The sequence below is a fragment of the Primulina tabacum genome, chromosome 3, assembly GCF_025594145.1.
Source record: "Primulina tabacum isolate GXHZ01 chromosome 3, ASM2559414v2, whole genome shotgun sequence".
NCBI classification, from domain to species: domain Eukaryota; kingdom Viridiplantae; phylum Streptophyta; class Magnoliopsida; order Lamiales; family Gesneriaceae; genus Primulina; species Primulina tabacum.
Window position 1 is genome coordinate 35,833,337 of NC_134552.1, and position 24,412 is coordinate 35,857,748.

Genomic DNA, 24,412 nt, shown 5'->3' on the forward strand with positions numbered 1-24,412 from the left:
GCAGATGAGCAGTTAGCACAGTGGAAGAAGATAGATGAAGCCAAGGGCAGTGTCTTGTATACAGTCAGCGACGGTATTGTGAGATACCGAGATAGGACATGGGTTCCTAGCAGTGATTCTATCCGAGCAGACATCTTATCAGAGGCCCATACGTCCCCGTACTACATTCACCCTGGGATTACGAAGATGTACAAGGATCTGCAGCTATTGTATTGGTGGCCAGGGATGAAGAAGGACATCAGGCGATTTGTGTCCGAGTGCCTGACTTGCCAGTTAGTGAAGGCCGAGCATCAGAGACCAGCAGGTTTGCTCAAGCCTCTCCCTATTCCCGAGTGGAAGAGGGAGAATGTTACCATGGATTTTGTGACCGGATTGCCGAAGTCAGCCAGGGGATCGAATGCTATTTGGGTGATTGTAGATCGTCTTACCAAATCAGCGCACTTCTTGCCTATTAAGACGACTTTCACCATGGTTCAGTATGCAGAGCTGTATATCCGAGAGATAGTCCGACTCCATGGTATTCCAGTTTCGATCGTATCCGACAGAGATCCCAAATTCACTTCCTCATTTTGGAAGAGCTTGCATTCGACTTTGGGTATGAAGCTGCTGTTTAGCACAGCTTTCCATCCGCAGACAGATGGACAGTCGGAGCGAGTTATTCAGATTTTGGAGGATCTTCTTCGCGCTTGCGTCATTGATTTCTCAGGGAGTTGGGAGTCGAACTTACCATTGGTAGAGTTCACCTATAACAACAGCTTCCAGTCTTCTATTGGTATGGCTCCGTATGAAGCACTGTATGGCCGCAAGTGCAGATCTCCTGTTCATTGGGATGAAGTAGGAGAGAGAGCAGAGTTGGGTCCAGAGATTGTCCAGCAGGCAGCAGAGGTAGTAGTCAAGATCCGTGATAGGATGAGGACTGCTCAGAGCCGACAGAAGAGTTATGCCGATCAGCGGAGGAGAGATTTAGAGTTTGCAGTGGGCGATCATGTCTTTGTGAAAGTGGCACCTATGAAGGGTGTCATGAGGTTTGGCAAGAAAGGGAAGCTCAGTCCGAGATTCATTGGACCGTTTGAGATCCTTGACAGAGTTGGGACGCTAGCTTATCGTGTGGCTCTTCCGTCGAATCTGGCCGGAGTACACAATGTCTTTCACGTCTCCATGCTGAGGAAGTATATGGCAAATCCTTCGCATGTGCTGAATTTCGAGCCGTTGCAACTTACTCCAAACTTATCTTATGAGGAGAGACCAGTGCAGATCCTAGACTGGCAGGAGAAGAAACTTCGGAACAAGTTGGTTAAGCGAGTAAAAGTCAAATGGCTCAACCATTCAGAGGAGGAAGCTACGTGGGAGTCTGAGCCGGAGATGAGAGATCGATACCCCGAGTTATTCGGTAAGTTCTAATTTCGAGGACGAAATTTATTTTAAGTGGGGAAGAATTGTAGAACCCGTAAATCAGTTTACGTATAAGCCATGCATAATTCTAGATTTTTTTAAATTTAATTGACTTCATTGCATGATTATTTTAAATGCATTTCTTTGAAGTTAATTATTTTATTATCTCAGTTCAGTAGTTTGATTTTTAGCATTTCAGTTATTTTCAGTGAGGCCGGACTGGAGTCGGAGTTTGGAGATAGAATTTAAGATTCGAGAAATATTTCCAGAAGTTAATTTAGCTAGCAAGTAAGTTAATTTAAGTTAATAAGGAGATTTGGGGATTTATTTATGCAACTTGAGGTGAGTAGAAAATAAGCTCATTTGATTACTTAATTAAGGATTTATTCAATAAATTAATTAAAGGATTAGTGAGGCTTTTTAGAGTTATTAATTTAGTAAATAAACAACACTCCACATTCATTTTATTAGTAGATTTCGGCCACCCCTTGGTTACTAGAGGATTCAATTGCCAACTCATCAACTTTGACCATTTCTTTGCATGTAATTAGTAGGATAAATCTAGGATTTTTGGGAGCACCATTTAATTAATTAATGTTAGAACATTATCCTAGTCTAGATGAGCATGTAGAATCGGTCATTGCACCACCATAATCCCTCCAAGTAGAATTGTTAGCAAACCACAATTCAAAATTCAAAAAAAAAAAAAATGGAGACTTGGTCTTGATTCTTTCCCTATATTTTGCACCCATCTCCCTCACTCCCCTAACCATCATATCCCCTCCCTTAGTCACGAAATTCAGAGTGTTTTTGAGAGAGGAAAACCGTGGGACTCATAGCTAAGCGAAGGGAGAAAAATCGAGTAGAAGAGGAAAGGAAAGAAGCGCTCCATCTCCTCCGTGCCGCGTCGTCGTCGTTTCGTTCGTTTTCTTTCGAAACGAAACCAGGCATGTCTAGATTTCTTTCAAACCTCAATCAAGTCATATTATCAATTATTTTTCAGTACATGATCATGTTTTATCATGCAAAAACCGAAATACATCATAGAATTTTCAGAAAATAATGCATGCAGATTTCGGCCCTTTCATGACAAGCTTCACGTTTTCTTTTAGTTTTGATGGTTTCAGGTTAGGGATCGACTCCAGGATCCCATGGTGACTCTTAGACACGTAATAGGATGCATTAGAGTCATATTGGTCCGTTCGTTCAAGCCCTTTGTCGCTGGAAATTCAGAATTTGATAGCAACTTCAATTCTACCATTTTTGCTTTATGAAATTTCAGTTTTATGTCAAGGGGATTTGATTTGATCTTGGCTGCACTAGGGCTTATAGCCCTGGTTAGATCACTCCTCTAGCATGTCTAAGACGTGACTAAGTCTCTCTTTTGGTGGCTGGGTCCATGGCTCATCGGTTTTTAATCAAAACATCACACCAGCCCCTATACCCCTTCGGCTACTTCGGTTGGACAGCTTTTGGTTCGTTTCTTTTCTTGCTTGGTAGGGATCTTGGTTGGCCTATGGCCCTTAGCCACGGTTCATACCATGCCCCTAGATGTCTAGGTTGTGTCATGGTCAATCAAATGGCCACTGGAACGACACGAGACAACAAGCAAGCAAATCACACCACACGCGCATCAAATGCGCTCTCGGTGGATCTTCTCGGTTGGTTGCTGGAATGGTGAAGATTGTGGCTGGCCTAGGGCCCTTAGCCATGGTTCATATCATTCCTTGGGATGTTGGTGAGAGGTTTTGGTCGGCGGTTCAAGCCCCAATGGCCGATAGCCTCGAAAACGACACAAGGAAAACAAGTGCGCAGCTGCTGTATTTTTTTTTTTCAGCAAGTATGCTGCTGTTCAGAGGCGTCGTTCGAGTTCTCGGTTGGCTTTTAGCCTATGGCCTTGGACTGGACAGTGCCCCTTTGAGTTGGGAAGGTCATGTTTTTGACCGTTCGTGATTCGGTTCATTTTTGAGGTCGTACGAGAATTTATGGTGCGATGTGCCAAATTGACTCTCGAAAAGCGTTTTGTGTTTTGGCCTCCATTCTACCTAGATTTCGACCCTATCATTTTAGGAACATTATTTTATGATTTTTCAGCGTATTTTAATTATGACTATACGTCGGTTCAGGGTCGGTTCAGGTTGGCTCGGGATCATGATTAAATGCGAAGTCATTAGGCGTCATAGTCGCATCTTTTGAACGTAAATTGCATAGTTGGTCAAGTTTTAGCATTTGCATGTTTTTCATGGCACAGTTAAGTTGCAGCGAGCCTGGGGACGATCCAATCCAATCCAGTTGGTAAAATTACGGGAAATTTTCATTATGCCAGTTAATTATTTTACGTGCATTAAATAGAAAATGATTATTTTTGAGATTTATGCGATATGGCTTGTGGTTCATTCACTATGTGGGAGTATTATTTTATACGGTCGCCAGTGACCGATCAGTTCAGTATGGTACCACCCGGTCGCCAGTGACCGGCCAGCTCAGTTCAGTTTCAGCCTCCCCGGTAGCCAGTTACCGATCAGTTCAGCTTAGTGCATTGGCCGCAGGCGTAAAACATAATCTCAACAGAAAATTTTACCAGTTATTTCAGTACAGGCTCCAAGGAGCAAACATTTTTTTTCTGTGATTATCAGTTCAGTTATGCACGTATTATAATTGCTCAGTACAGATTATTTTCTGCATGCCTCAGGACAGGATATGTTAACTCATGCATATTTTAATTCAGATTTTTACTCGTTACCTGCGATATATGCATGCTGAGTCTTTAAGCTCACTAGACTTGATTGTTGTAGGTACTGATGAAGCCAGGGCCGAGGGCGGGGACCAGTAAGCCAGCTTGGGTCGGCAGTAGTGGCACCCGAGGACCTCAGAGCAGCAGTTGTTATTTTATTCCGCAAACATTTTATCAGTCGTTGGATATTTTTTTTTAAATTGTGATTTTTGGCAAACTTTATTTTCTTCCGCTGTAATATTTTGAAATATTGAACTTGTTTCACCAGTGATTTTATGAATGAGGCCACTTAAGTTCTTTTAAAAAGAAAATTTTTAATTTTCCGCAAATTTTCAAGCAAGAAGTTTTAGGGCATTTACATGATTTATGTGCTTTGGAATTTTATACGTGACATGATATGAAATAAGTAATTATTTGATTTCAATGCATGTTGGTTTGTGGTGGAATTGGACTATGTTGATTTTTGGGTTTTAGTATTGACGTTCTACTTTTTGGGTCATAAGTTGATCATGAACCTTATGAATGCTTTTGGGACACGTAGATTTACTAAGAAAATATTTATGATTCGTGGTTACTAGTCGAATTAATTTTTGAGAATTACTCATAAGTAATAATTATTCGAGGATTGCATCAACTTTGGGAATATAAAAATGTTTAAATTGGGATCATAAGTTTTGATGAAAGGTAATGTTGGTTATAAGAATTGATTTTTGGGTGAATAAGTTTAAAATTGTTGAAATTATGTTATGAGAAATCCGTAGTAGAAAATTAAGAATGCCAAAAACATATGGGTTAATAGTAGAATTTTTGAAATTAAGGACTAATTAAGATAATTTTGAGGAAATTAAGAATTAATTTTCAATTTTTAAGGAATTTGGGGACTAGTTTAGCAATAAGTGCGAATTGAATGGGTTACATGGTAAGAATTTTGATGATTTAGACTTTTAAGAATATTCAGAACCTTGGGATATCTTGGTTTTAGTATTATAAGAAATTTTAATCAAGGGTTTTTAAGGATGAATCGATATTAGGCTTGAAAATCTAAGCGTTAGCGGATGCGTTTGGATTTTAAAGTTGAAATATAATAAGTTGTTGAATATTTTGGGTATAAAATAAGGAAAGTTAAAATTCGAGGTTATAATAGTAACAATACTAAGTTATTATGGCTCTTTTTAAGTTGTAATCTGTAAAATAAGGACTTAGAAGGAAAATTTAATTGGGATCAAGGAGACGTAAGGACATCCTAGAACTTAAGTTTTATCAGAGTAGCGCAGCGGAAGCGTGGATTTTTGGGATACTAGAACTAAGTCTAAACTTTGGATTATAGAGGATAAGCGAATTTCGAGGACGAAATTCAATTTAAGAGGGGATGATTGTAACGCCCCGAAAATTCTAGAGTCCACGCGAACCACATGCATATGAGTGATTAAATTTTTTGTATATTTTTATTAAATGTTTTAGTTGCATTAATTAATTATGTTGTGCAAGTTTGCATGTTTAAAATATATTTTTCTACATTGTTGCATAAAAATGTATTTTTTAAAGGTTATTCGAGTTGCGATCGAGGAACGGAGACCGAAGGCTGAAAAATAGAAAATATTTTTATGGTTAATTGTTTTTAATTATTTAAAATATGGTTGATGCTTTTTATTATTTTTGAAAATATGGGGTTTTGAAGTGATTTTATACGCCGGGGCGTAAATTTTATCGGTGTTGGTTTTTAAAAAAAAATGCGAACTTTTTGGCAACCCGGTTATTAAATTCACAAACATATTTTAACCAAAACTATTTTAATATTTAATTAAATCCTAATTAAGACTAATGGGCCTAAATTATTGGCTTAATATGCCTAAAGCCTTGTTAGTATTTAATTAGCTATATAATATGTTAAACACCTAACCCTACACCATTAATCACACGCCACTTGTGGCCTCTTGCACACACCAAAATCCTTCAAGACACGAACACACACACACACAAAATTAGAGGAAATTTTCGGTAAAAGCTCAAGGGAAATTCAAGCCAAGGTTCTTGTCCGTTCTTCACAAATTGTCAACGGTTTTTCGTGCGTTAAATACGCAAAGGCACGTCATATTCTCCTTTTACTCATCATCACACCATATTATGATTTATTGCATATTTTGAATGAAAAATTAAGAACCATGATGATTATTTTCGAAATTGCATGCACATGGGTTCTAAACTTGAGTTTTTGTTTACCAAATTCATGAAATTCATGTATCTAAGGTACTGTCATGATTAGGAAGGGATTGGGGTATGTTTTACACAAGTCTAAAGAGTCCTAATCACCCCCAAAACGCTGCAAGCATGGGTAGAATAAAGATGGAACCGTAGGAATTTAACAGAATAAGGAACCGTGAGTGGTTTGTGTGCTTGTTGGGTTCAGGGGACTTGTTCTTATGCATGGGGCGTAGAGGTGCGACCAGGTCTCGAGGAGTGCTCGTGCTGGACGTGGGATAGGGTCAAGAAGAGTCCTAGCATGGCTAGGACCCCTGGAGCGCATCTTTGGAGGAGTCCCATGCATAAGGGACTCCTCGCGCGAGAGCAGGTTTCTGGAGTTGCTGAGAAAAGGGGCTCACGGTTGGTCTGGGGCGAGCCAAGAGGGTCCTATAGGGGCTAAGGTAGATGGGTAAGGTCGGGCTGGGGGCTGGTGTGATTGGGTCGCTGCTGGCTCGAGGAGAAAGATGGAACCGTGAGGAAAGCCATCAAGCACGCAGGTTGCTGTCGTCTGGTTCAGAGCTTCGCTGCTTGGGTTCAAGGGGCGGGGTCGGTCTGGACTTGGTCTAGGCATGGTCCAGGGAAGGTTAGAGTCATGCGGGGTCAAGTGGTTAAGGGCTGGAAGGGGTCCTAGGCTAGATATGAGTCCTAAAGTCCCAAGGATACACATGCACAACACGTACAGAAAATGGGTCGAGTTCCAGGAGGTTTTTGATCGGGCCAGGGCTGGTTTTTCGTGCTGGGCTTGATCAGGAGGGTCACTAGATGGATTGGATAGGTTTTGGTTCAAGGTGGCTTTGGCGTGGCTCGAGTAAATTAGGAGATGGCTCGATGTGTTCGATAAGGTGTCAAAAACGAAAATTAAAAGGCTAAAATTGAATCCATGGGTCCACGGGTGAGGTTCATGACTTGGAAGGGTAGAATATATCATAAAAAGGTTATGTTAAAATTTTGGGATCAAAATAACGAGTTTTGGATTTATTCGGGATTTAATCGCCGCACGAATCGCTAATTAACGAGTTAATTGGAAAGCCTAGTTTTGCGCTTTATAAAATTATGGAAAATTATATTTAAGCTTAAATAATTATTATAAGTCTAAGTTTTTAAATTGGGAATTTTATATTAAGGTTTGGTTTAATTCGGGATTAAAACGCATTAATACGTCACATTTAAAGATTAATTTAAAAGTCCTCGATTAAAGCTAAATAAAAATATGAGAAAATTTAAGTAAGCTTAAATAATTATTTGGGACATGTTAGAGTCAATGAAATTAAGAATAAGTCAAAAACGTAAGATGTCACGTCCAGGGGTAAAACAGTCTTTTTACATCGGAAAATTAGTAAACGTCATGGCAGTCCCCTATTTGCTGTTTTATATGCTAATATGATTATTTCACATGTTTATGAATTTTTATATGTTGAAATCATGATTTTTAAATGTTCATAAATTATTAAGTTTTAAATTGGACATTTAAAAGATATGTTGCATGCTTGGTTTCAAAATAAAATGATATTATATGCATGTTTTTATTAAGTGATGGAAATACGACATGTTGAAGGATGTGAAGGATTGTGACTACTACATGTTGGAGATATCGTGAGGGTTATGGTCCCAGTGGGAGCCCGACGATCGTGTTTCCTTGGATACGAATACGAATACGTGATACGAATACGAATATGTTAATACGTTGGCCAAGGCCCAGTTGATGGGTGAGAGTGTCACTGGTGTCCTCGCCGCCTAGTACTGTGGTTTTCTTTAGATGGATCCATCGTCCAATACGATCAAGAATACGAGTCACAATCACGATCAGAATTCAACAAACATGAACATGAACATGAATATGGATACGAATATGGATATGAATATGAATATGTTTATGTTATATGATTATGATTTTGAAAATGTTTAAGTTTAAAGTTTATGCATCATTAAGGAAATGATATTTTAAGTACAATTATTTTTCACTGTTATATGTTAACTGTATTACGTATTACTTGTTATCAAAGATGGGATGTGTTGAGTCTTTAGACTCGGTAGGTGTGTATGATGTAGGTGATATAAATAACCATGATATTAGAGGTCTTGACGAGTGACTTGCTGGACTGTCGATGCACAATACCCGAGGACCAGCGCTTCTATTTTCCGCAATTAAGCTTTGATTTTAGGTTAAAGATTTTTATAACATTTTATTTATGCTTTTTGAGAGATTCTGAGAGGTTTAGTATGAGCTACACTTTTCAACATTTATTGTTCTTTAGGTTTGGTAAAACGATTTACGTTTTCCATGTTATGGTCGAGCCACAGTGCACCCACCTGCACCAACCCCTGGCCCGACCCCTGCCCATCTCTCTTGGACCCTGACAGACCACCCTGGCTCACCCTAAGCCCCTCTGCACCCCTCTCCCGAAGCACAGCAGCGCACAACGCATGAGGGAGAGTCCCACTTCACATGGGCTCTTTCCCAGCCCATGACTCGAGCCCTAGCCGTCCTAGGACTCTTCCTACGACCTAACCATGACCAATAAGAGCCTCCCTTTAGACCTGGTCGAGCCCCATGACCCAATGTAAACTATCGAGTCCCTTGAATTTGCACAACCCAAAACAACTCTCGGTCCTTTCCTCCCTTGATAACCCACGGTTCCAACTTGATCGTTTCTTGCTTGCAGCGTATTAGTGTATCCTAGGACTCCTTAAAATTGTATACAACATGCCCCTAACAAGTCCTAATCATGGCAGCCCCTTCTAGCACATATAAATCATGTTTTTGGAACAAAAAGCAAGCTTTAAAAATCACCCTTGATGCATAAACGAAAAATATAACAAAGTGCACTTGTTTTTCATTTAATTCATAAATAAATACATAATATGGTGTGATGATGAGTTAATAAAATAGTATGGCGTACCTTTGCATATTTAATGCACGATTAAACGTTGTCGATTGAAGAACGACGACGAGGAGATGATGGCTTGAAGAACCCTTGAAATTTTCGAAGCTTTCTCTTGTTTTTTTATGTGTTTGCCGTGTGTTTATTGGAGAGAAAATGAGTCCTTGTGAAAGTTTAGTGGAGGGGCGTGTAACATTAAATAATGGGGTGGGGTTTGGGTTTAAATAATAATTAGAACACTAAAAATAGCTTAGGCTCATTAACAAGGTTAATTAGGCCCAATTAGCCCATTAGGCTTAATTAATTTTTTTTTGTTTAATAAAGTTTCTCAATTTATTAGCTGTGTTGTCGAAACTGTAACGTTCCGAAAATTTAAAAGTCCACGTAGACCACATGCAGGCAAGTTATTAAATTTCTTTTGTATTTTATTTAAATTGTTAAATTATTTATTGAATTTTCAAATGATTATTAGTGATGCATAATTTATGAATTTGCATTATTTTAAATTACTTATGTTTATGTGATGCACGTTAAAATGTTTTCTTGAGTTTCACGTTTCAGACGAATATTGGATGCGGGATCGGGGAAGTGAAATCGGCTACGATTTGGGCGATTTGTAAAGCGTGATATTTTATTTCAAGTCATGAAAGTGTCATTTTAAATTATTTATTATGGTTTAAGTATTTTAAAGCCTAATTTAATTATTAGGTGATTTTATGATTTTTAAACTTTTGAAGATTTATCAATTGTACGTTTTATTTTAAATCAAGATATTTTAATAAAGTTAGTTGGGGGTTAGCATTTTTTATTAGCATTTTTGGTTATCATTTTAATTAGAATTTTGGTTAGCATTTTAATTGTTTAATTAAGCAAAATCTTCCCTCCCAATTTATTAAAACCCACGCACACAGACAACTTTATACACACACTTACACGTCCAGTTTAGAGAGAAGAGGTAGGGTTCTTGAGTTTCCATTTAAGCAGCCTCCATATCACCATTCCCCTACATTTTTCTGAGATTCACGCTGGTTCTGTTGGTAGAAAATCGTACCACGTTCGTCCCGCATCAACCCTCGCACCTTCCCCGCTTCGGTATCGTCGTTTCAGAATTTTTAAAGATTAAATGCATGTATATTCTATTGTTTCTGCATCGATCTCATTTTATTATGTGATGTGATGTGATTATGCGTGAAAAATCCATGTATGTTGAGTTTGAGTAAAAACGTTTGAAATGATTTTTTGATCAAAATTTTTAGATCTAAAAACGTGTCTGCTGTCATTTCATTTACTGCAAAAATTCGGTCGATTCTTTGGAAAAGTTTTCAACATATAAAACGTATTACTTTTTGATACCTTCAATTTGACAACAAATTTGTAATTTTTGGACAAGAAACGAGTGAGTTATGAAAGGTTTCGTGGGACTGCTTAAACTGTGATTTTCAAAAAATGTGTGTAAGGCCCTGGCCCTGTCCTCAGACCCTGCAATCATAGTTCCTGGACTCAGACCAGCTTGCACTTACTCATCGGACTTCTCCACGCCAGGAAAGTGGAGTTTGTGCCTTCCCAGGATTCGACCCCTCAACCTCCTGGCATATAGGTATATTGGCTTCAATCCTGGTAACCACTTGAGCTCATCCACTTTCCTGGCGTGGAGAAGTCCGATAAGTAAGTGCAAGCTGGTCTGAGTCCAGGAACTGTGATTGCAGGGTCTGAGGACAGGGCCAGGGCCTTACAATGTTTTCTTGACGTGTTCTTGAAGTTTATTTGTTGCAGGCTTCGTTGGGGACCGTTGGGTAATCGCTGCTACATTTGGGTATATTAGGTATGATGTTTGGACAATAATTGGTGGTTCGTTTTGTGTCGATAGGCACTTGGTTGCAATAGAAGTCGTAGTAAGCATTTTAAGTCAAAAATTCATGTTTATGGGTTGTATTGCGTCGTTTGTTGTGTGTCCTGTTTTGGGGGATGTTTGGGACGTTTTTATGTAGTTGAGTCAATGCCATAGTATCCTAGGATAAGTCACGATGTGTTGGTTCACGGTCCGTAAAATTTGGTTAGAAGGATTAAGCCTCAGGTCGCGTAATTCCACTTGGCTCGACGGCTCCCGAGCGGTAATATTTTACCGCTCGAGCGCCACTCTCACTGTCCGAGGGTAGTATTCCAGTGGACCTAGCGCTCGAGCGACAAGATGTTACCACCCGAGCGCGCACCAGCTGAGTGAAGTATAAATTTTCTTTTAGTTTTAAATTAAAATAGTGGGTCTTTGTCTTTCATTACTTGGGACATTTCTTAATCTATGTTAAGATTGTTTTGGGGTTCGAGTAATGGGTTAGTAGGTTTGATTGATCGAGGACAAGTCCCGAGTATTTTAGAACGTCATAAATCAATTGTTACTCCGGGTTGTGAGCACGACTATTACGTCTATGTTATGAAAATTAAGTGCATGGAATCATGTTAGTATGTGCAGCAGTGGCCCCAAGCGAGACCCAATGAATCCCTCAAAGCCATGTAAGTATATTCGACGTGCAAAATAAAATATTTTATGTTTTTGAGGTATGCTAAATGTTTTGTGACCAATTATGAACGTGTTTGGAAATCGGTGAACGTGACCGAGGACCTCTCCACCCCGGTAAAGCATGACCGGGTTTTATATAAGGATTGAAAATCGGTAAAGCATGACCAGGGACCAATCCACCCGGTAAAGCATGAACGTCCATCTCATGTATGTGTTAGTGGATATTCCCTGCCAACCCAGTACCATGGTTTAGCCTGATCACACAGTTTTATGTATGGGTCACTTGCTTTGAAACATATCTCTACACAAAATGATGAAGTATATGCATGTTCAAGTAAGTATTATGCAAGCATGTTTATGAAAGTTTTATGATGATCGCACGTCTATGTTTATGTATCACGTTCAATTTTAATTATGTTCGGTCTACTTTTAAGTTGCATATGGTTTTATTACATATTACTTGTTATCTCCAATTTATACATGGTGAGTCTTTAGACTCACTAGATTTGATTGATGTAGGTGAGGACGAGTATGAGGAGACGAGGGGTGAAGACCAATGAGCCGGCTTGGACTGCCCAGTAGCCTAAACCCGAGAACCGCCAATGTTTTAAGATTTTATGCTTGACGTTTTTAATACTCTGATTTTCATGAGATTGCTTCACGTTGTTTGAACAAGTTATTTTTAGCAAACTCTATTTGTAACATTTTTCTAGCAAATATTTTTCTTGAATAGTTTATCCTTATTGCATTTTGAATGACTACTATCTATTTAAGAAATTTTTTTATCTTTCTGCAAATTTTAAAATATTTTAAAAGTACGGTACGTGACAGAACGTTCGCATTTTTGTTGAAAATCCAACACGATAAAAATTACGTCCCTGCGTATAAATCACCTTAAAACTCCCTTATTTTCAAAAATAAGAAACAAACATCAACCATATTTTAAAAATTAAAACAAATATTTAATACAAACATTTTCTATCTTCAGCGCTCAGTCTCCGTTTTTTCGATCGCAACTTGAATAATCCTTAAATTACATTTTAATGTGACCATGTAGAAAAGTATATTTCAAACATGCTAACATGCAAAACATAATTAATTTAGGCAATTAAAAAAATTAATTGAAATACACCAGGAATTTAATAACTTGAATGCACGTGGTTCGCGTGGACCTTTAAAATTTTCGGAACGTTTTCAATTCTTCCCCTCTTCAATTGAATTTTGTCCCGAAATTCGCTTATCATTGATAATCAAAAGTTAGGACTTAGTTCTGGTATCTCAATACTCCACGCTTTCGCTGCGCTATTCTGATAAAATAATAAATCTTAGGTTGTCCTTATGTCTCCTCGGCCCTATTTAAATCTACCTTCTAAATCCTCGTTTGTGAAACTCAACTTACAACGACCCATGGTGACCTAGTTCCATTTTCCTATAACCTCGAATTTCAACCTTGCTTACAATTCCCAATATTCAAAATGGATGACCACACATATCGTATATTACTTTTCTTATATTATACCCAAAATGTTCATCAACCTATCAGATTTCAATATTAAAATCCCAAACACACCTACTAACGCTTAGATTTTCAAGCCTCATATCGAATCATCCTACACTACCCTTGATAAAATTATTTATAACATTATAACCCAAGATATCCCAAGGTTCTAAATATCATTTCGAGCCCAAATCATCAAAATTTCCTATTATTTAAACCATTCAATTATCACTTATTGCTAAACTAGTCCCCAATTTCCTTAAAAATTACAAAATTAATTCTTATTTTCCTCAAAATTATCCAATTGGTCCTTAGTTTCGAAAATCCTGCAATTAACACATAATTTTTTGGCATTCTTAATTTCCTTATACAGGTTTTGTCACGCCCGTGTCCGAAGCATCTGTGACATCCGGCATTGTTTAACAATTACTTGAAAACAATTAAGCCTCGTATCAAAATGCCAAAAACCAGTCTTTTTCATAAATAAAACATTGTCTTCAGATGGATTCAGCGGAACCAAAAAATTTTGAAGCATAGAAGAAAGCACATAATCGATCAAAATTTTAAAAGACGGACATCATGCTGTTTTCGAAAATGACGACACACATTTATGCATGTCATAACTTATATATTCAAGATTTAAAAATACAAACGAACATATCCAAAACCCACTTACAGTATTTTGAGGATAGAACCGAAATTTGTAGATGTTGACATGAAGTTTCCTCTCGGATTTCGGGCAGCACTTTGACTTATAATTTGAACAAACACTCTTATTATTTCAGCTGCACTATGACGTAGAGATCTAGCACTCGACAGCACGAAGCTTCTCCTTGTCTTGGCCGATTTTTTTGGAACGATTTTTTGGGGGAAAGGAACCGATTTTCATGCTGAATTTTTGAGTGCCTTTTCTTTCATCCATGGTGTAGTATTTGTAGAGGAATTTGAGACCCTTCCACTAGCCTTGGGCGAAATCTTGGGCTAACAGGAAGCAATAATTGTGGTCCAAGCATCTCAAGCACCAAAGGTCATTTCCTGCCACCATAAATTGTCCCTAGCCTCTTAGCTTCTCCCTTAGCTCCTTCATTGTATCTCAATGGTCATTTTCTTGCATAATAAGTGTGTCCAAACCTTTAGCTCCTCCTTAGACTCCTTTTTGGCCTTTTATAGGACAAGCATGGTGAGCTGAAAGATCGAGGCTCATGAGCTAGGGGTTTTCTCCCCAAGAATTAAATGAACTTTCTTGAGCTGAGGGTTTTAGCTTTGAGCTGAGGGTTTCTTTTCCAAGTGACGTACACTCAATTCTCACGGTTTTGCATTGCCTCGGCTTCTTTTTGAGCTACTTTTCGAGCTTTTTGAGGTGCTTTGCTTCGAAAAATCTGGGTTCTCACATCCCACCCTCATTATTGGAAGTTTCGTCCTCGAACATTAGTTAGCTAGATGTTTAAAGTGATGAGGGTGCCGATCGTGCGCATACTTTCTTCAAATTCTATAGTTGTTCTCATTCATATGATTGACCAGTGTATCTTGACATATGGAATTGTTAACGTCTCAGCACTTGGTCTTGGTCTCCACTATCGAATAGGGAATTCTTTCCATCGTTTAGTAGCGATGCAACTTTAAAATTCTGACTTGGATCTGAGACATACATCCTAAACTGTGAGACGTGGAGACATTGCAATCCTTGAATTCTGGTTGTAAAGCCCAGCCGATTAAGCTAGTTTCCACTTTCCCAGTATTTGAAGGGTCGACATACCTTGGAGTTAGCTTTCTAGATTTGCGGATCGAACCACTCTTTTCATAGGGAAACGTTCTCGTGAGGCTTTCTCACCGATTTCAAACTTCAACGGTTTCACTTAAATCAGCCCAGCTCTTTTGTCGATCATGATCTGCCTTGCGTTTTTTCCTTGTAATAGCTACTGTATCAACAATTCAAGTACCTGATAGCTTTCTCTTTGATTTCAATACTTCCATGATAATTATTGTTCATCGGCAAATTCAATCAAAGGGGTTTATTTAATTCTCCGAGGTCCATGGCACACGTCCTAAAATATCTTCAATAGTTCGATTCACCATCTTGTCTCCTGTTTACTCCTTTTGTGTGAACAATATTTGAGGCTTTGATGATCGATAAATTTCAACATTTTCCACCCAAGAAAGTTGATTCTCTGGATCTTTGGCTCAATATAATTGTGGCTAATCCTATCATGTGTTAGATAATTTTACTCACATGATTTTAATTTCATGTTGCATAGGCAATTACTTGCCTTCTTGAATGAGAACACCTCACCAATCCTCTTTGATGCATCATTAAAATTGTGAAATTCTTGCCTTCTTCGGGGAAGTACTAATACTAGCGTAGAAACGAGTTTCTTTTTCAAGATCTAAAAACTCTTCTCACAGTCTTCACTCTAATGAATTTAGAGTTCTTCTGAGTGAGCTTGGTGAGCGGAAGAAAATCCTTCAACACATTTTCTTAATAGCCAACTAATCCCAAAAACTTCAAATTTCTATTCCAGTATTCGATCAAGGCCAGTCTATGATTGCCTCCACCTTATTGGTGATCCACTGATATGCCCATTTCAGATTATATGACCGAAGAATGTGACATTTTTTAATCAAAATTCACATTTCTTAAATTTAGTATTTAGTTATTTTCCTCTGAGCATCGGTAGAGCAAGACGAAGATCTTCCTTGCGGTCTTACTCTTGTTGAATATGCAAGAATGTCATCAATAAATGCTACCACAAACTTGTCGAGGAATTTTCTTGAACACTCTGTTCATGAGTTCTATGAATGTTGCTGGAGCATTGGTCAGGCCAAAAGGTATTATCGTGAACTCATAGTGTCCATACCCTTTTCTTTTTAAGGCGTTGTTTAGGACTATCGCTGCCTTGGCTTAAATTGTGGTAGTATGACCTTAGATAGAGCTTCGAAAAGATCTAGCTCCTTTTAACTGACAGAACAGGTCATCTATTCTTGAAAGATGTCATTTGTTCTTTATCCTATTGAGTCTTTGTAGATCGACACACTAACTTGTGCTTTCAACATTCTTTTGTGTCAATAAGACTTTATCTCCCAAGGAGAGGCACTTAGTCAGATTTTTTTTTGACTAACCAAATCTTGGAATTGATCTTTTAGCTTCTTGAGTTTACTGAAGCCATTTGCTAGAGTTTCTTAGATTTTATTGTAGCACGAACCATCAAGTTACTTTCGAATTCTACTTCACAGTCTGAGATAATTCAAAGTAACCCTTTCCGAAGCTCGCTACCACAGGAATATTTTATATCTTGAGTTAATTCCTTCTTTTGCTTCTCTCATTATTGCTGGTTAGACTTCTTCCCGTACTCCATGCCTTTCTAGATCTGAGAGGCAGAAAGGAAGGATTTCGGTTCCTTATCCTTACCATAAAATATGATTTTATTCTTGGATTGGAGTTTGGCATTCTTACTTCGAACACATTTACCATTGCATGATTCTTGTCCAACCAACCAATTCTCAGAAGACGTTGTGAAATTTACATAGTACACTAAATAAACTTCGGGCACTGAATATATGCGTATCCATACTTATTCTATTCTATCTTAAATTATCACGATTAATATCTCAAAACTTAAAACCCCTTATAGAATCTTAGAACATAACTCCTTATCAGCCTATTGACCTAAGTCCCAATAACCTCGTAAAATTTCTTTCAACCTTGTCGGAAGAAACCTAATTCCTAAACAATTTTTCTTTTACTAAATCTGTCTTTAATCAAACTATGAGCCTAAACATGCCTTAATTACAAACAATTTTCGTTGGATGTCTTTCCCCACAAATCTTTCCCCTATTTTTCTTTTTACTATAAGAAGAGTCAGAACCTATTATGCATTGCTACATTTCCCTCGATGTCCCCAATATCTCATAACTCTCTTATTTACCTAAGGTACTGACCTTAATTTCTTAACTTAAGTTATTGTTTCTTACCTCTATTAAATATTCCAAAATCTTACATATTTAAATTTATCGCTTAATATCCCAAATTTAAATGTCCATACCGTTAATTATTGACATAAAAATCAACTTTATATCTGAATATCAAAACTTATTAATTCTTATCTCATATTTTCATAAATAATTTATTATTCCCGAATCAAACATTTCATCTTAAGTCGGAAGCTTATCTTCGATAAGTAAATTCCCAAATGTAAGTCAACTTATATCAGAGTATTTGTATTCCCAAAATATAAGTCAAATTATCTCTGATAGGTATGTTCCCAAAAATATAATTCAACTTATCTCTGTACATTCTCAAAGAAATGTTACACTTCTTTCTTTCATATCATTTAACCATAATACCAGTCCAGCCTACCTTATCATCTTCATCATCACTGTTTTTTTCCACTACTTCCATAGGTGCTTCTTCTTCTTTTCTTCTTCCATGTTTTCCATGACAAGGTGCATATAGTTATGTTGTTCTTGCATTCTATCCATATCACCATGAAGCTTGGAGATGTAACGTTCTTGCTTGCTAGAAAGGTCTTCATGTTGATAAAGAGAGCGGTTAGCAAGATCCTTCTCAGTTACAATCTTTACTATCAACTTTCGATTAGGGGTCGTATCACGTGAGATGGGTTACGTAGTGTTAGGGCGAGCTGGCTCTTTGATCTATCAAGGCGATAGGTGAGACGTTGTATATCAGTTTGAAGTAGGTTCTTAATCTTTACGAGTTCTTGTTGTCTTGTTTTTCTATAGCGAGTTGATCCTTTAGGGTTGCAATCTCTCGTGTTTGGTTTTCAATGGTATGTTGACGCTTGCGAAGGACGGATTGAGCACGAGCACGAAGGCATCCGTTGAGGTAAAATTTCAGAATCGAATAAAGATAGAAAGGCACAAACAATGTTGTCGTGGGATTTTCGATACTAAGAGTTTGCAGAACGATTGAAGGAAATAGATTTCGAATTTCTCAAAGAATTTTGGAAAGAATGGGAATTTGTTTCAGAATGTACTAGGCTTTTGCCAAAATTTGACTTCTTCAAATTTTGTCTGTCAAAATCCCAGCGGGATTATGAACCTGGCGGCTCTGATACCACTTAAATGTCACGCCCCGTGTCCGAAACGTCTGTGACATCCGGCATTGTTTAACAATTACTTGAAAACAATTAAGCCTCGTATCGAAATGCCGAAAACCGGTCTTTTTCATAAATAAAACATTGTCTTTACATTGACAATAAAAATACATCAGAGTTGCAAATGCGGAAACTGAACAAAAGGAAAATAAAGTCTTGATTTCTTGTATTTCTCATCGGCTACCATCCCCAGAAGGCTTCTTGTCCTCCTCATTCAGTTGCTCTTCATTTTATCTGAAATTTGTAAGGGGTGAGTTTTGGGAAACACTCAGCAAGTGGGGGTCGATCGATTTCCAATGATACATATAGAACTTAATCTTTAAAACATTTCTTTAACAAACTTTCAAATCTTTTTAACTCATCATAACAGAAACGAAACAAATATGAGACAAAGGTTATCAACGATTCAGAGCAGTTCAGAAACAGATCAGAACAATTCAGAACAACAGATCGGAACAGACAGAACACTGTTACTCATCTCATTTCCATGGTCAAATTGTCCCCAATATGTTAGTCCTCTAAGGGGTGAGGCCAGAACTCGGTTTTATACCCACCGGTGGGGGCCAGACAGAAATGGTTTTATACCCACCATTGGGGGCCAAACAAAATGGTTTTATACCCACCATTGGGGGCCAAAGAATCACAATTCTCGTCCCATTTCAAATTGAATCGTAACAGTGTAACAAAGATTTCAGATTTTACAGACAGAAAGTATCAGAGTTTCAGATATCAGAGTTTCAGATGGATTCAGCGGAACCAAAAATTTCGAAGCATAGAAGAAAGCACATAATCGATCGAAATTTTAAAAGACGGACATCATGCTGTGTTCGAAAATGAGGACACACATTTATGCATGTCATAACTTATATTCAAGATTTAAAAATACAAATGAATATACATAAAAAACCCACTTACAGTATTTTGAGGATGATACCGAAATTTGTAGATGTTGACATGAAGTTTCCTCTCGGATTTCGGGCAGCACTTTGACTTATAATTTGAACAAACACTCTTATTATTTCAGTAGCACTATGACGTAGAGATCTAGCACTCGACAGCACAAAACTTCTCCTTGCCTTGGCCGATTTTTTTGGAACGATTTTGTGGGGGGAAAAGAACCGATTTTCATGCTGAATTTTTGAGTGCCTTTTCTTTCATCCATGGTGTAGTATTTATAGAGGAGACCCTTCCACTAGCCTTGGCCGAAATCTTGGGCTACAAGGAAGCAATAATTGTGGTCAAAGCATCTCAAGCACCAAAGGTCATTTCCTGCACCATAAATTTGTCCTAGCCTCTTAGATTCTCCCTTAGCTCCTTCATTGGTTATCTCAATGGTCATTTCTTGCATAATAAGTGTGTCCAAACCTTTAGCTCTCTTTTTGGCCTTTTTAGACAAGCATGGTTGGGCTTCTTTGAGCTGAAAGATCGAGCTCATGAGCTAGGGTTTTCCCCAAGAATAAATGAACTTCCTTGAGCTGAGGGTTTTAGCTTTTGAGCTGAGGGTTTGTTTTCCAAGTGACGTACCCTCAATTCTCAAGGTTTTGCATTGCCTCGGCTTCTTTTTGAGCTACTTTCCGAGATTTTTGAGGTGCTTTGCTTCGAAAAAATCCGGGTTCTCACAGGTTTATATAACATAATTTCAATAATTTTAAACTTATTCACCCAAAATAAATTCTCCTAACCAATCTTGCCTTTTCATTACAACCTAACATCCCAAATTATACATTTTCATACTCCCAAAGTCGTTGAAATCCTCGAATAATTTTTCCTTGGGTGAAATTCCCAAAATTAACTCAACTATTACCCACGAGTCATCAGTATTTTCTATAAAAATCTATGTGTCCCAAAAGTATTTATAATATTCCGATTTAGCTTATGACCCCAAAGTAAACATCAATACCAAGACCCAAAAATCATTGTAGTCAAATCAACTTCAACTTTTTCTAACACCCAATTAACCAAATTCTTATTCATGTCCAATTCCATTGCCAAAGCCAGCATGCATGAAAATCATATATCTTTAATCCACACCGTATCTCGCATAAAAATTCATAATGCATCTAATCTTTAGCATAACAAAGTCATGCAACCATGTAGGATAAAAATCATTATCATGCAAACTTAAACGTAAACGTCATTTAGCTTCAAAACGTGTATGCACATGTAGCTTAAACGTATAGATCATGTAAACATGTAGGTAACATCATATAAATCATCTAAAGCATGTAAACTCACAATTGAGTCTTGACAACGGAGCTTACCGGCACTGATGGTAGCACAAACATGAAAGAGAATCGGTTTAGGTGTTCAAATGCGCAACGTAAGTTCAAAAATCTTTTCAAGGCATAAAACCCGAAAATTTTTAAGGAAAAATTGAACACCTCATGTACTAGCATGTCACATATACAACACATAACTATGTATACATAGGGTGTTAAGATAATTACCTATCAATCTCAAAGACTTGATGAATGGCTCCAACCAAGTTGTAAATAATTTGGCTCTTCACAAGGCAAGACAAATCTACAAAGCTTCTCCTTGTCTTCGAGTCTTCCTTCAAATCAAGCCCACCACCCAAACTAAAAGACCCACCTTACACTTGCACTAGAAAATGTAGGGTGTTTTTCTTTGAGAAGTATAAGAATTCCTCAACCAAATGAAGAGAACTTGGAGAGAAAATGTGTTCAATTTCGGCCAAGTGAGGAGCGATGGGACGACGTGAATGAAGTTGTCTTGCGGGTTGCAAAAGTCTGATAAGGAGCATTGCTGCCTGCCATGGCCAATATTTTCATCAACAGTATATCCACTCAACCTATCACCTCCCAAGGCCATGCAAATCAAGTGGGCTTGTAACATTTACAAAGGGCCCATGGACTTTTAACTTAAATTGTCTCAAACATATTTGAGCCCAATTAAACAATGTTTGATTTTACTCAAGCCCACTAGTTAAATAATCATTTCCAATTGGGCTCTACTAGGCCCACTAGTGTTTAATTAATTCAACACTTGAATTAATTTAATTTAGTCTATAATAATGTTTATGAAAATCACAATTTTCAAATACATTATTTATTTGGCCAACTTATAATTTAAGAACACATTCATAAATTAAAAATTACATTTCCCTCATAGAAGTCATATTTCTATTTTTCCTCAAGCTTATAAACTCCTTTATAAGCCGTTCAACACATTGAACTATTTTACTTCTCAACGAGATCTAAAAAGCAAGTACTTGAGTGGCCCTCAATGGTTCATTGATACAATAGCCGTGGGTTCACATCTCCATGTGATTCGGATAAACATGTCCTATACGAGCATACCCCATTTGCTCCATTCTTAGTTATCAACTCCTTGATAACAAGAACGTCAGAACTCAAGTCTGATAGTACCCAACCAATCATGTTAAACGCCTAGCAGCATCGCTTACATGATTCCCTAGGTATCAAATGATAGTGCCTGCAAGAACCATTCAATTATGGTTAGCGTACAGTATGGTCCCTTCAACTCATATACCCGATCGATTCGACAATCATTGGTATATCGAGAGTTGTCAATGAATCGATACTATGTGCCATGTTGTAGTTGTATCGATGGTGTAATCTATGAAATCCCTTTCATAATTACCACCATACTCTGATCAGAGATTTCAAACTACATACACATGATACATAGGATATCCATACCCGAAGGTAAGCGGTGAATCCCCGACTACAATGCATCGACTCCTATATGTTTCGACAGAACACCCAACCTTGCCACCTGATGACCCCATGAGAGTCGGTAAACAAGTCAAAGTGTAATTCTAGCACATAGAGTCTCAATGTTGTCCCGGGTCATAAGGACTAATGGTGTACAACCATAAACTAGGACGTTTCTCTCGATAAGTGAGAACCACTTGGAAAGTCCTTTATGGAGGGTTGTTCAGTGCACTCTACCAGGAGCACCTATCTGCATGCTCGGACATCACAATGTCCCCTACCAATGAAACATGGTACTCACATCGCAGATACTAGTCTCGAACTGAGCGGCCTATATCCTTCTTAAAGGCGGCTGAATCGACTAGGAACTGTTTAGAATATACAGTATTCCAAATATGAGTTTCATGATACTCATCATATGAGCATCTCATATTCTTTTTACTATTTGTATATTCAAGGACTTTATCTATGCAACTAGCATGGGTATATAAAAAAGTGTCAAAATAATAATTTCAAATATTATTAAAATAAAGACTGTTCATACATAGAGTTTAAACATGAACCCTCGGCCAACACTTAGCTTGACGGGCACCTACTCTAACAATCTCCCACTTGCACTAGAGCCAACTACCCATATGCTTCAAACCATCGATTCGCGATGTTCTGAATAATCATCCAGGTAAAAGCTTAGTTAGCGGATCGGCATTATTATCTGCGGAGCCGACTTTGTCAATCGAGACATCTCCTCTTTCCACTATCTCTCGGAGAATGTGGTACTTTTTCAGTATATTTTTGGACTTTTAATGAGACCTCGGCTCCTTTGCTTGGCAATGGCTCCCGTGTTGTCACAAAAGACAAGGACAGGAGCAACTCCATTAGGAATGACGCCCAACTCTTGGACGAAATTCCTTATCCAAACAGCCCTTTGCTGCAGCTGATGCAGCAATGTATTCTGCCTCAGTGGTGGAATCCGTTGTACTGTCTTGCTTGGAACTCTTCCAAGAGACAGCAGCACCATTGAGCATGAATATGAATCCAGAGGTTGACTTCGAGTCATCGATATCGCTTTGGAAGCTAGAGTCGGTATAGCCTTCCAATTTCAGTTCCCCACCCCCATAGACCAGAACAACTTATTGGTCCTTCTAAATACTTGAGGATGTGTTTCACAGCTTTCCAATGTGGAAGATCAGGGTTCGATTGATATCTACTCACTACACTTAGTGCGAAAGCCACGTCAGGACGTGTAGATATCATCCCATACATGATGCTACCAATCGCAGATGCATAAGGAATGCTTGTCATTGCCGCTATCTCTGCATCAGTCCTCGGAGACATAGACTTGGATAGAGACACGCCATGACACATTTTAGATGTCCTCTCTTGGACTCATCCATCGAGAACCGCTTCACGATGGTATCAATGTATGTGGACTGGGTGAGACCAAGCAATCTTTTTGATCTATCTCTATAGATCTGTATTCCCAATACAAAAGATGCTTCACCCAAGTCCTGCATCGAGAACTTACTCGCTAACCATATCTTAGTTGATTGCAACATTCATACATCATTCCCAATGAATAGAATGTCATCAACATAAAGCACAAGGAATGTCACAGCACTCCCACTGACCTTCTTATACACACAGGGTTCCACAGGATTCTTAGTAAAACCAAACTCTTTGATTGTAAGTCGAATCTAAGGTTCCAACTCCTAGATGCCTGCTTTAGACCATAATAGATCTCTGAAGTTTGAATACCATATGCTCACTTCTGACAGATGTAAACCCTTCGGGTTGAGACATGTAAATCTCTTCTTAATATCCCCATTAAAAAGGTTGTCTTGACATCCATCTGCCATATCTCATAGTCATACCATGAAGCTATGGCTAGCAATATCCTTATGGACTTGAACATTGCAACTAATAAAGGTTTCCTCAAAGTCAACTCCTTGTCTTTGAGTATATCCTTTTGCTACCAATCGCGCTTTGAAGGTCAATACCTTCCCATCCGCCCGAAGTTTCCTCTTGTAAATCCATTTACACCCTATGGGAACAATTCCCTCAGGTGTATCCACGAGATTCCACACTTGGTTCGAATGCATGGAATTCATCTCAGATTCCATTGCTTCAAGCCACTTGGATGAATCGGCATCAGATAACGCTTCCTTGAAGGTCCTTGGATCACATCCATGGTTAGGCTCGTCATGGACTTCTTCAAGAAGCAGACCATACCTTATAGGTGGTCTCGAGACTCTTTCAGATCTTCTAGGAGCTTGTATCTTTTCTCTTGGCTCTTCGGGTGTGGGTTCTATAATTGTTGGTGTCTCTCAAACCTCTTCGAGTT